The sequence below is a fragment of the Corythoichthys intestinalis genome, chromosome 19, assembly GCF_030265065.1.
Source record: "Corythoichthys intestinalis isolate RoL2023-P3 chromosome 19, ASM3026506v1, whole genome shotgun sequence".
Taxonomy (NCBI): Eukaryota; Metazoa; Chordata; class Actinopteri; order Syngnathiformes; family Syngnathidae; genus Corythoichthys; species Corythoichthys intestinalis.
In genome coordinates this window covers 22,981,224-22,995,145 of record NC_080413.1, presented here as the reverse complement: position 1 = coordinate 22,995,145, position 13,922 = coordinate 22,981,224, and positions in this window count along the sequence as shown.

The window sequence follows — 13,922 nt, the reverse complement described above, 5'->3', positions numbered from 1 at the left end:
TCGGCCACAAGGGGGGGAATTCCCCCCCCCCCCCCCCCTTAAACTCTGTGTGTTATTGTATGGGTTTGCAATCATGATAAGAACTATAACCGTAACTATAATGTGTCCTACACCCAAAATTATTATTATTATTTTTATTTATTTTTATCGGCATCAAAATTTATTCATCTTTTGATGTCTATTTCCGTTATTTATTTATTTCCTCGTTACGATTTCCGCCTCAGATTTGGATCGTACAAATAATTCAATTCTTATATTGTAGTTCAGTGACCCAGGTTCCACTTAACTAATAGAGTTCATGGTGCTGAGTCTTTTTACACAATTCTGACAACTATCATTTAAACAGTGATTTAAAAAACTGTAATCTTAGGTTTTAGAGGCAATTGTTACACACCTGAGTTGAGACATTGTGATTCTCTGATATTGTTTTGAATGCATACTGTAACATTGGTCAGAAAGGGACAAGCAGAGCGTGAGGTATCTCATATAAATCTTTTTTAATAAAATGTTTTTATGACTAGTCTTCATTGTTTCCCCAAAAGACTGTGCTTGTGTATGTTTTACAAAGAATAAAATTTTGAAGACTGTACATATTTGTCAATCTTTACTGATGTTCCTGAGAGAAGTGTTATTCGTTTCAGTCTACATATTTAGCAGATCAGAGTGTCTTTTCCTTTGTGTCGTGTTCAAGCCAAAAATTTCAATGGGCTTTGCCCTCTCTCCTTGAGATACTTTATGTTAAAGTTAAGAATGATTGTTCAAACTCAATATAGTGGTATTTATGGGACACTGGTGATTATTTCAACCACTGGGCCCAGCCATGACTCCAAGCAGACCTCACAGTTTTATACAGATGAATAGATTGCATCTTTATTTCTTCTTCCATATCTGACTCTTGTTTCCTTGTTGCCTGTTGATATATTTCATGATAACGCAGTTCTTGCATGTATATTCACTTTGTACATACTAGAAAGTCATATCTAATTCACTGCTGCACCTTAGAGGATTGTTGTATACTTTAGGACATTGGATGTCTGCACATTTTGTGTTGTTGTTGTTGTAAGGAAATGATCATTTTTGTTATTTAAACATCTGTTACTGAAGTTTTGATGACTGAGATTATTGACAGCACACCTCACAAATAAATGGCCTCAGAGTTTGAACCTAATGCACTTTGCTCGAATAACATACATCAGACTATTTCAGGTTTTCATACATGTCCTTTTAACTGTCAGGTTTGTGAATTTTTCTTTTCTTTAGCTTAGTTTAGTTTTCTTCCCCTAAACAAATCTTGTAAATAGTTGATTTCTGACACATCTGTTTTCTACGTGCAGTTACAGAATACGTGTAAAAATAAATAAATACATTGTACTTAATAGAAGGACTGCAGTCAACAATGTGTGTGGCTAATACCATAATGAGTTTACTTTATTCCTAATAAAATATAATTCGGTTTGAAACAAAACTGAATGTGTTCAAGTTTCAGGTGTTTGTGTGTCATTTGTTTCTGTCTCAATTATTGGTCAAAAGTGAGGGTATTTCAGTGTCATTTCATCTGGTTGAATTTGGAAACTAACAAAAATGTAGACCTACTAGACACCCCTTTAGTATGGTCATATTACCAAGCAAGAGTTGGATGTGGAGAGACTGTAGAAGTTGCTCCATTTGTTGCCAGTGCCTTAAAGACGTACAGTTGTGGACAAAATTATTGGCACCCCTTTTTTTTTTTAAATCAGAAAACACAGCATTTCTCACAGAAATTAATGCAATTACAAATGTTTTCTGTGAGAATGTGTTTATTTCTTGAATGTGCAATGGAAAAACACAAAAAAGCTGAAGAGCAAAGCCAAAATGTACACAATTTTACACAGAATGCAAAAAATGGGCTGGACAAAATTGTTGGCATCCTCAACTCAATATTTGGCTGTGCATCCTTTAGAAGAAATAACAGAAAGCAACGTCTTCCATCAACAAGTTTCATGCACCTCCCAGGTGGGATTTTGGACCACTCTTCTTTTGCGAACTGTTCCAGATCTCTCAGATTTGAAGGGCAACAACAGTTTTGAGATCTCTCCATAGTGTTCAATATGATTTAGATGCGGACTTATCGATGGCCTCCTTAGAATTCTCCAGCGCATTGTCTCCAAGCATTTTTTAGTGCTATTCGAGGTATGTTTTGGGTCATTGTCCTGCTGGAACACCTCTGACATAGACCCAGTTTTTTGACACTACATCCTACATTCCGGCCCAAAACATTTTGATAGTCTCCATATTCCATGACTCCTTGCACACTGTCAAGGCACCCAGTGCCAGAAAAAAGAATGAGGCCTACAAAAAAAGAACACAGTGCCTATAGTCAAACATGGTGGGAGGTCCAATGATGTTTTGGAGTTGTTTTGCTGCCTCTGGCACTGGGTGACTTGACAGTGTGCAAGGACTCATGAAATATAAATCTGAGAGACCTGCAATAATTTCAAAAGAAGAGTGGTCCAAAATTCCATCAGAGAGGTGCACGAAACATGTTGATGGTAATAGGAAGCGATTGCTTTCTGTTATTTCTTCTCAAGGACGCACAACCAAATATTGAGTTGAGGGTGCCAACAATTTTGTCCAGCCCATTTTTTGCATTGTGTGTAAAATTGTGTACATTGTGGCTTTTCTCTTCAGCTTTTTTGTGTTTTTTCAATGCACATCCAAGACATAAACACATTTATACTGAAAACATTTGTAATTACATTAATTTCACTGAGAAATGCTATATTATCTGGAAAAATTCCAGGTGTGGCAATAATTCCGTTCATGACTAAAATGATTAAAAAAAACGCCTGAAAAAATTTTTAAATTGTGACAACACATTTGAATTCATGTCTTCATGGTTCAATTTGGAACATCACATTTAAAATTGCGCTTGGTCGACGGTAATCATTGTGACAGTCAGTGTTGTTAATCTTACTTTAAAAAAGTAATTAATTACAGTTACAAATTACTTCTCCCAAAAAGTAATTGAGCTAGTAATTTAGTAACCTGAATGTAAGAGTAATTAATCCGTTGGCAAAGTAACTGGTGTTATTTTTCATGTTTTTTTTTTTTTTTTTTTTTTTGGCATTTCAAAAAAGAAAAAACGTAGGTCACACTATGTGAAATTCAAAGGGGTTTTGGCACAATTGGCCCGAGCCCAATTCTTTACCCTAAACTTAACAAGACAGTGGTATTGCGGCTATTGCAATAACTAGATAGTAACCTTTGCTATGTTTGGAAGTCATTTAATGTTGTGAATCAACTGTTAAAGTTGTTAAAATTGCTCCCGTTATTGCATTAGTTCCCTTCTGTCTACTTTCGACATGTGAAAGTTTTAAAATTGTTGATGACCCCAAAACGCAGTGTCAGCAGTAAAATTGACTTGCAAGAATATTTATAATAATAAGTTGCAAATTAGCGTTTTTTTGTTTCCCATCATTCTTGAAGGGAATTCTAAATCAGGCTTCTTACGACAGCTATACTTTTCGCCAAGATTGTCATCCATTGAGTATGGTAAGCCCGCCGGAGTTGTCAAATTTTGTACCCCATCAGAAATTGCAACTTTGTGTTAAAAATGTCCACGGATACAGCGGTTACAAAGTAAACACTACAAACTTTCTTTAAATAAAGGAATATTTACTTACGTTTGATCATGGACAGACATGTAGAAAAGTTCTCCTCAGACACATCGTGCCATTTTAGCTGCACACAACAACTGCACGCCGCTCTCTCACTGTTTACGTCATCGCCGTGTAGTTAAGCATTAATTTACGCTATATTTGTGTTGAAAATGTATGTTTACGATGTTACTTGTTTATTTAGCACCTGTGGATAACATTGAGAGTCCAACTGAACGTAAAAGAGAGCTTATTCACCGCCACAACAGCTTTGGGAGCAAAATATTATAAGGGTGCAAAATTTGTCAAAACACCGGTAGTGACTCTGTTGTACAATTAACGTCTTTAGTAGGGCAAATTGAAACCCCGCTCTCCATTTTGGTGGTGCTCTCTGGCGTTTCATGGTCCACATTTCCAATCCTTGGTTCTTGCTCAATAGTTGTTGTTGCTTTGAAAGCTTAGGTTCGAAAAAATTACGTATCCATCTTGCCTCTTCGGTCCTCAGGTGGTTTTGGCTAAGCAAAGCAAATGACCGTCTAAGGTGCTGGTCACATGATCTGTCTGAAAAATAATTTTGACCTTTTAAAAATTTTTTTGTTTTTTCATTCATTTTTGTCGTTTGTTTTATTGCTTTACAACTTTTATAGACAGTATTTTACCGGAAAACTCTCAATTTTAAAATCATATACATATAGGAAAGTCAATTACATGCAATGACACTTATCCCTTTAAACTCTGCATATGACAACAGGTATATTTGTTATTTAAAAAAAAAAAATATATATATATATATATATATATATCATCATGCAAAGGAAAGTGCTCTTTAATCAAGATTTTACTCAAAGCATCATGTCATTCTTGCAATGAACACTTGGCAATCACTTGTCTTTCTTGGCACAACAAATGCAGGATTTGAATGAATGGTAAAATGCAGCAGACCTGTAAATAAGCAAATGATGATTTGGTGTGTGATGGCTTTCCTCAACCTCTGCATTGTTCCGTTTGGTTGTTTTATTCCTGACAGGAAACTTAAGAAAAAGCCTAGCTGCCGGGACCTTTTATCTATCAAAGCAGTGAATGCCATTAATGGCCCGCTGCACTCTCTTAATCACGTGGAGAGGAAATGTCACCTCATATGCTGAAAGCGGTCTCTTGAGGATCGCAGCAATGTATGAAGTTGTTTGTTTTTCATGAGCATACATGGCAGAAAAACAAATTGCACCCTTAGCGCTAGTTTTAAAGTCACTGTGGGATATTTGTCCTTTCAAGCCAAATACATACCGTATTTTTCGGACTGTAAGTCGCACCTGAGTATAAGTCGCACCAGCCAAAAAATGCGCAATGAAGAGGAAAAAAACATACTTCAGTGCGTCTTATACTGTATGAAAGTTGCCTTTTGGGGGGAAATTTGATAACATTCAACACCATTAACAGACAAGTTATCTTGAAAGGCAATTTAAATTAAAAATAGAATAGAGAACAACAGGCTGAATAAGTATACGGCATGCTAACGTTACATGACTAATAAACATGTTTCACAATTTGAAGCTTGTAATTTGCAGAATATGATTTTCTTTTCGCTGCCATTTTGATCAGCCCTTCTTAGTTGTTTTTATTTGTCATGGTGAATGTTGAAACATAGACCTTCAGCGCCCTCCTGTGATTTAGTGTGAAAATGACATGTGAAATGATATAATAAAGTGTTAATAATTTCACACATAAGCCGCTCCAGAGAATAAGTCACACCCCTGGCCAAACTATGTAAAAAGCCTGCGATTTATAGTCTGAAAAATGCGGTACATATACAGATACTGGATTATAATAATAATAATAATAATAATAATGAATTTTATATCTAGAGTGCTTTTCAAGACACGCTAAGACACTTTACAAGAAAAATGGGAACGCAGTAGCTCAACAAAAATAACAAAACAATCATAAAATTAGATTAAAGCACGATAAGAGTACATAAAAAGTTTAGGAGGTCAGGATAAAACCGAGATAAGGATCATGGTGGGTAAGAAAATGTAAACAGGTGTGTTTTGAGTCTGGATTTGAAAAGTGAGAGAGAAGATATATTGGGAAGATCGAGGTGTAGGGAGTTCCAGAGCTGGGAGGCACAGTGACTAAAAGCTGTGGAACCGAAGGTGGCAAGAGGTGGGATATAGAGGAGGAGTGAAGTGAACGGGGGCACAGTTAATACAGAGGAGATTGCGTAGGTCGGCCATGGAGTACTTTAAAGGCAATTACAAAGATCTTGTAATTGATTCTTAGTTTGACCGGGAGCCAGTGAAGTTGACGTAAGATGGGGGTGATGTGGTGAATGGTGGGGGTCCGAGTGATGAGGAGCGCTGCTATGTGTTGGAGGAGCTGCAGTTTCTGGAGGGACTTATTTGGAAGACCGAAGAGCAGTGAGTTACAGTAATCGAGCCGGGAAGTGACTAGACTACATACAAGAGTGGAAGCGGTATGGCAGGTGAGAGAAGGGAGGAGGCGAGAAATATTGCGAAGGTGGAAGAAGGCCGATCTGGTGATATCGTTGAAATGAGAGCGGAAAGAGAGCATGTTGTCGAGGATGACACCCAGACTCTTAACCTGAGAAAAGGGAGAGATACACAATATAGGGAGTTTGTATCATTCAAAAAATTCCTTTGTATTTCAAACTGGGAGTCTTTTTACTATTCAAGTCTAATTTATTATTTGTATGTTTTTAAAATGTTACTTGGCTCTACAGTTAAGGCATTAGCTGCCATTGACGGCACTAGGCCTCCAATCCATTTTGACTGGGAGAAGCAAGACAGCCAATCATCAATAAACAAATTGGACGTCAATCCATATTAATTACAGGCAATTAGTTAATAAAACTGCAAAGGAAATCGTTTGGAATAAATTGATTCACTAATAGCCCCTCATCATTGTGAACAAACTGTGTCAAGTAAATATGTAGACTGCAACAGGTATCCTACACAGGACCATGTTTGGAAGATTGGGGATAAGCAATGCACTATGTACCGGTAAGCTTGCAATGTAACATGATACAGTATAGTGTGCAGTACATCCACCATTGAGCAAATTATAAACAGTGGCTTTGCCAAAGTTTGGCTGTTTTATGAAGGCATCAGTCATTGTTTTATGTAAAAACAAAGTCATTTATTTTCAAGAGGGATGGAACAGTGGAATTCGCCTCAAGGGTTATTTTTATTATGACTGGAAAACTGTAAAAACAATTGGAAGTAGAATCCAGATTTCAGTGTGATGCACTTGAACGTGTGTATATGTGTCAAAATTAGAATAGTTTTAATTGTACTAAATTAAATGGCAAAAATACATGTTTTTTAAATCCAGGAAAATGGCACACACCAAAGTGGATACTGCAGAGGGTATCATCTTATGTGATGCTGCGACATCAGTGCTGTTGCATAACTGTGACCTCCAGCACTGCTGCCGTTGACTCGGGTACCGTTCTCCCCGACCCCCCTTCTCCCATACATATCCTCTGTAATTATTCTACTTATATAGCTTCTGACATGCATGCAGCCAGCTTTGTTGCCAAACGGTCGCCACTTGCTCAAGCTGTTCCTTCGATCAGATGAAGCTGTCAGCAAAGAAGAAAGCATCTAAACTCTCTCTGAAGTCAAATGCCAGTCCACTTGATCCAAAAAATCTTGTGGATGAATGGGGAGTAAAAAAATATTTGCCAACATTCTGTGAAATGTTACATTTAATGATGTCACTCAGTGTAATCTTGTCATCCATCGTTGAAACCCGTCCGTTCCTGTTGTCAAAATACATTTGGTTCAAGAACGAAAAAAAGCAACACCCTCTTGTTATAGAGCTGCAGGAATGATGTGTCACAGTGCTATCTTTAAGCCCTCAAGCTTATTTTGACAGACAAAAAAATAATTTGTTGCACAGGTCAGATTGTAATGATGTACATGTAGGCATGCGCATTTAATATTGCAAATAAATACTCTTTAATCATGCATTATTTAGAAATGAATACAGCATATGTGAATTGTTCAGATTTTCAAAACTCATCTGTACTACGAAAGCAATACGCAAGGCACTGTAACAGGTATCACATTCGGCTTTCCCAGCAGTTTCAACTGTACTGTTTATTTCTTGAAGGGAGAAAAACGCTGAGAGGCTAAAAAATGTTTCTGACTTCCACTGAGATTAGTGTCATATACGTATGCAGTGCTGCTCTGGTGTCACTTATGATTAGGTGTCCTTCCAGAAGATCTGCAGAAAATGTGCCAGACCTTGTGGAAAAGATCCTCGACAGCTTGATAATCAGCCCAGATTGGCATTGTAGTGATTACTGAGCAATCCATACTCAAACTTATTCGCATAAATGCTACAATGAAGCAAATGGGTACATTTTTTACACTTACCAATTGGCTTCTAATGGGTGTCCAAACTTTTCAGAAAGTCCGCCCAGTTTGTTTTTTTTTAACAGACAATCTGAATCGGGTGAAAAAAGACCAGGTTTACAAAGTTTTGTTTATTTATTTATTCATTTGTAATAATTAACTTATTGGCTGCCGTTGATGGCAATACACCTCAAATCGATTTTGACTGGGTGGGCTACGGGCAACTGAAAATATCCAGCGTTAGCAAAAAAGTCAAGAAAATCACGAACAAAATCGTTCAATTTATCACATTGGATTATTTTATTATAGGACTGTATTAATTTGATACAAAATACAGGGGTACCTCGACATATGATCGCTTCGACACACAATCTTTTCGATATACGATGTAAAATTTGACTCACCATTTTTTTCTACATCCATCGAAATGCGCGAAATACGACGATTTATGACAGCACCACGGTTTCTTTGTTTTCCCGCACAGCGTATTTTCTTGTGAGAGAAATCAACATGGTTTCCAAGAATGTTAGTTCAGGTGGTGAAAAAAAGGGAAAATGTGACGCTTACCATTGAAATGAAGATGGAAAAAAAAAATATGAGCATGATGTGCACGTCCATGAAGTTGCTCGACAATACGGCCGTATAATGTCTACGATTTCGACGTTCCTCCTCCGATCTCTGATGCCAGTCGTTGTAAGGTTACAATTATTATTGTAACGTCGCCAAAAAAATCACCAGCTTTGTCAGGTTTTTGATCATTTATTTCAGAACTTGTGCAACACAGCACGCCTACTGTCTGCCGGAGCAGACGCCAACAACATAACATGAAAAGTGAAAGTAGAACCTCTACCGCACCTATCTCACTGTCACATCAGCCACGCGATGCGTTCAGGTACATCACGGAAAACACATCCGTCACATTAGAACTCGATTCGTTACATTTTTACAGGTATTATTGTTATTATTATTGTTATTTTATTATTGTTCTGATTCTTATTTATAATTTATTTGTTTTGCTATGTGTAATTGCTATTTGCAATAGCACCAGCAGTATTTATTAAAGATTTAGTGTAGGTTTTCAGGCTGTGGAACGAATTAATGGAATTATAATGTATTCGTATGGGAAAATCCTACATAAGACTATTTCGACTTACAAACAAGGTCCTGGAACGAATTAACTTTGTATGTAGAGGTACCACTGTACTGAAATTCTACAGTTTCCTACAATATTTCAACATGTCAGGTTTTGACTCCTGACCTAATGGCTGTTTAAATGGCTAACTTCATCCAGTGTTAAAGATGAAAAGTGTAACAGAATGTAGGCTAAATTTAAGCAGCTTGTGCTGGCCTTATTCAATGATATTTCCGTAGTTTGCTGCAGGCCAATAAACACTGGGCAGACTTGTAGGAGTAAAATTGCCTCTGAGAAAGTGCAAGCAATTCACGCCAATTCATCTCTGCTTTATGAAAGCTGAACTGAACTATACCTCTTGGTGTGAATATGAATTCACTGACTGTTGTCTCGGAGGAAAGGAAAAGCCATAAAGTCACCTTCCAAAATTCTTTGTGGACTTGGACTTTATGCAAACCGTATAAAGTGGCTGTGCCCCAGGTAATTTTTAAGAGGCCGATTGTCTCAAAAGAACTTTTTACATTTCAATCCTCCTTTTAAATTCTCAAGGGGATGAGACTCTTTCTAAAGCGACATGTTTTTAATGGCCTCTTGTGACCACGCAAAGACCGGTTCTGGCTATTAGCACCGCTGGAGTCCGGGTTGCATAACCAATGACAGCCCTCGGTGGCTCGCACGCGGTCACAACAACCGCCCTGGCGTGTTGCTGATACAGTAGCTAATGATCACGGAGCACTAGTGGACAGAAAGGACAGCGGGTCAGACGTCACCGCGTCACCGCGGGAATTGGTCATATCCTAAAACGCACACTCAGGGTTATGAAGCATTTTGTTAACATTCTGCCTGAAGTGAACTTGGTGTGAGAGATAATAAGTCACATTGAGAAATAAAACAGCAAACAAAGCAAAATGAGACTATCTTCTCTTGAAACATTTAGAGATACCTTCCACAACAAACACACAACACATCAAAAGAAAACAAACAAAAATATATTCTTGAATGTATTTATTATTGTTGGTGAGAGTGCTTTAATTTTTCAGTGTGAGGTAGGCCTCCCTTGGGTGCCCACTAAAGGAATTCACAAAAGACAAGTGAACTGGATTTATGGTTCCTATGGTAAGAGAGGAAACAATAAAATTGTTTTGATACAATTGGTTTATTAGTATTGAGGACTACAAAATATTTATATATGTACAAGCAAGTTAGTACTTCACATAATAGTTATCGACCAGTTCCCTGAGCAAAACATGGGCTTTTTTTTGTTAATTTCTGCTCTGAACCTCCGGTTTAGACGGAACAACATGAAGTGTGGTTGAAGTAAGCAGTGTGTTGACAAAGTTAAAACTGCAAAATCAAACCAGAGGAAACCACAGAATTTTCCAAAACTGGATTCAGTACGACGTAGATGAGACTCCGAGACTGTCTGTGCTGTGCGTTAACTCCTGCCAGCGCCTATATATAGAGGGTTGGAAGTGGTATGTTTTGAACAGCATCCAGCTTCAAAGCGCCAGTGTGGATCTACCTCGCCATAAGCCTTAAATCAAAAACAGCTGCAGACAATAAGTTAAGGATGTACTTTTAAACTAAGGATCTACACGAAAGATTGTGTGTTTGTTTTTATCATTCATGTTGAAATAAGGTGTAGATTGATACGGCGGCCAATTGAGTCACCAAATTGAGGTGAAATTACAAATAATATTACAGTTGCCGAACACAGAAGGGCTGACACGGATTTTGTTGTTAGAAGGAAATACTACAAGGTATGTACAGTGGGGAGAACAAGTATTTGATACACTGCTGATTTTGCTGGTTTTCCCACTTGCAAAGCATGTAGAGGTCTGTAGTTTGTATCATAAGTTCTCTTCAACTGTGAGGGACGGAATCTAATACAAAAAAACAGAAAATCACGTAGTATGATTTTTAAATAATAAATTTGCATTTAATTGCATGAAATAAGTATTTGATACATCACAAAAATCGGACTTAATATTTGGTACAGAAACCTTTGTTTGCTAGTACAGATACAAAACGTTTCCTGTAGTCCTTGACAAGGTTTGCACACACTGCAGCAGGGATTTTGGCCCACTCCTCCATGCAGATCTTCTCCAGAGCCTTCAGGTTTCGGGGCTACTGCCGGGCAACACGGACTTTCAGTTCCCTCCATGGATTTTCTATCGGGTTCAGATCTGGCTAGGCCACTCCAGGACCTTAAGATGCTTCTTACGGAGCCACTCTTTAGTTGCCTTGGCTGTGTGCTTTGGGTCGTTGTCATGCTGGAAGACTCAGCCACGACCCATCTTCAGGGCTCTCACTCAAGGAAGGAGGTTGTCAGCCAAGATCTGGCGATACATAGCCCCATCCATCCTCCCCTCAATACGGTGCAGTCGTCCTGTACCCTTGGCAGAGAAGCAGCCCCAAAAAATGATGTTTCCTCCTCCATGTTTCACGTTTGGGATGGTGTTCTTTTTCCTCCAAACACAAACGAGCCGAGTTTAGACCAAAAAGTTCAATTTTGGTCTCATCCGACCACATGACCTTCTCCCATTGCTCCTCTGGATCATCCAGATGGTCAGTGGCAAACTTCAGACGTGTCTGGACATGCACTGGCTTCAGCAGCGGGACCTTGCATGCGCTGTAGGATTTTAATCCATGACGGCGTAATGTGTTTCCGATGGTTTTCTTCGAGACTGTGGTTCCAGCTCTCTTCAGGTCATTGACCAGGTCCTGCCGTGTAGTTCTGGGCTGATCCCTCACCTTCCTCATGATCAGTGATGCCCCACGAGGTGAGATCTTGCATGGAGCCCCAGAACGAGGCAGAATGACCGTCAACTTGAACTTCTTCCATTTTCTAATAATCACTCCAACAGTTGTTACCTTCTCACCAAGCTGCTTGCTTATTTTCCTGTAGCCCATCCCAGCCTTGTGCAGGTCTATTATTTTATCCCTGATATTCTTACACAGCTCTTTGGTCTTGGCCATTGTGGAGAGGTTGGAGTTTGTTTGTTTGAGCATGTGAACAGGTGTCTTTTATACAGGTAACAAGTTCAAACAGGTGCAGTTACTTCCGGTAATGAGTGAAGAACAGGAGGGGTTCTTAAAAAAGAACTAAGAGCTGAAATATTTACTAGTTGGGAATGTATCAAATACTTATTTCATGCAGTTAAATACAAATTTATTATATAAAAATTATACAATGTTATTTTATGGATTTTTGTATCAGATTCTGTCCCTCACAGTTGAAGAGAACTTATGATACAAATTACAGACCTCTACATGACTTGCAAGTGGGAAAACCAGCAAAATCGGCAGTGTATCAAATACTTGTTCTCCCCACTGTATGGTTGGAAGTGGTATGTTTTGAACAGCGTCCAGCTTCAAAGCGCCAGTGTGGATCTACCTCGCCATAAGCCTTAAATCGACAACAGCTGCAGACAATAAGTTAAGGATGTACTTTTAAACTAAGGATCTACATAAAAGATTGTATGTTTGTTTTTATCATTCATGTTGAAATAAGGAGTAGATTGATACGCCGGCCACTTGAGTCAACAAATTGAGGTGAAATTACAAATAACATTACAGTTGCCGAACACAGAAGGGCTGACACGGATTTTGTTGTTAGAAGGAAATACTACAAGATATGTACATATAAACAAAAATAGTATGTCATTCTTTTTTTGCTGATTCCACTGCTTGTTTTATTTAAAACGATTGGTGCATGTGCAAAACAGGTCAATAAATCCCAATTTATAAAAATTATTAGAAAAATATTTACGAAGGTAGAGCATGAGTCGAGCCTATCATCATCAAAGTAGAACGCACGTTGTCTTAATATATGTCCATTGACGTACAGGTAGTGTTGCTGTGAGGCACATCGAGTGGTCTTCTCTTGTCTAACAGCGTTTTCCACCTGGAAACAAACGACCAAAAAAATTGTAACACTTGCATTTATCCGTTTACATAATTGTGCCATCCTGCACGTACTGATTAGCTAGCAGCAGATAGCATGTGTTGCAGCCACAGCAGTACAGTAGTTTTAGTAAATAATATTAAACATCATCATAATTAGAATTATTTATTACATTATCGTAATAACAATATCAAAGACAACAAGTCGTTTCATGCGCACGATTTTAGTTTTAGTATTTTTTGAGCACCGGACACATGAAAATGCAGAAATAGGAAGAACATACCTTCCATAACACCAGCGGCAACATGGCTACATAAACACCCGGTCTTTGTGGTGGCACGGGCTTGGTTCCACATCTGCCTTCATGAACATGTTGTCCTCGCATGTCGTGATGATAGGAGATGGAAGCGGTATTTCCAAATTGTCTTTTTTGATGGATTTGGATGAGTAATGTTACTCCAGCTCCACTGTTGTTTTGGATGGAGAATGTGTAAAACGGAAGTCGCGAGCAGAAATGCGGAAGTTAAGTGGATGTACCTCATAAACTTGTCCATATGATTATGAACTAAAACTCAGCCTACTTAATCTCCAACAGTCCAGCAGTCATTCAAGACCCAATGTTATTTACTGTCAATCATGTTACTAATCAGTGATCCGATTGGCAATGAAATGAATGATGAAACATGAAGTTTCTAAATGCCTTGCAATACTATGAAGAAGTGATAGGAAGAGACTCATTGTAGAAAATTGACTGTATGGTAATGTCTCGTCATGTATTTTAATAGATTGAAAATTACTTTGTGATATAGTATTAAGAAAAATCAAACGTTTTGTTTTTTTTCCCTGTAATACAGAAATCTTAATGGAGATAT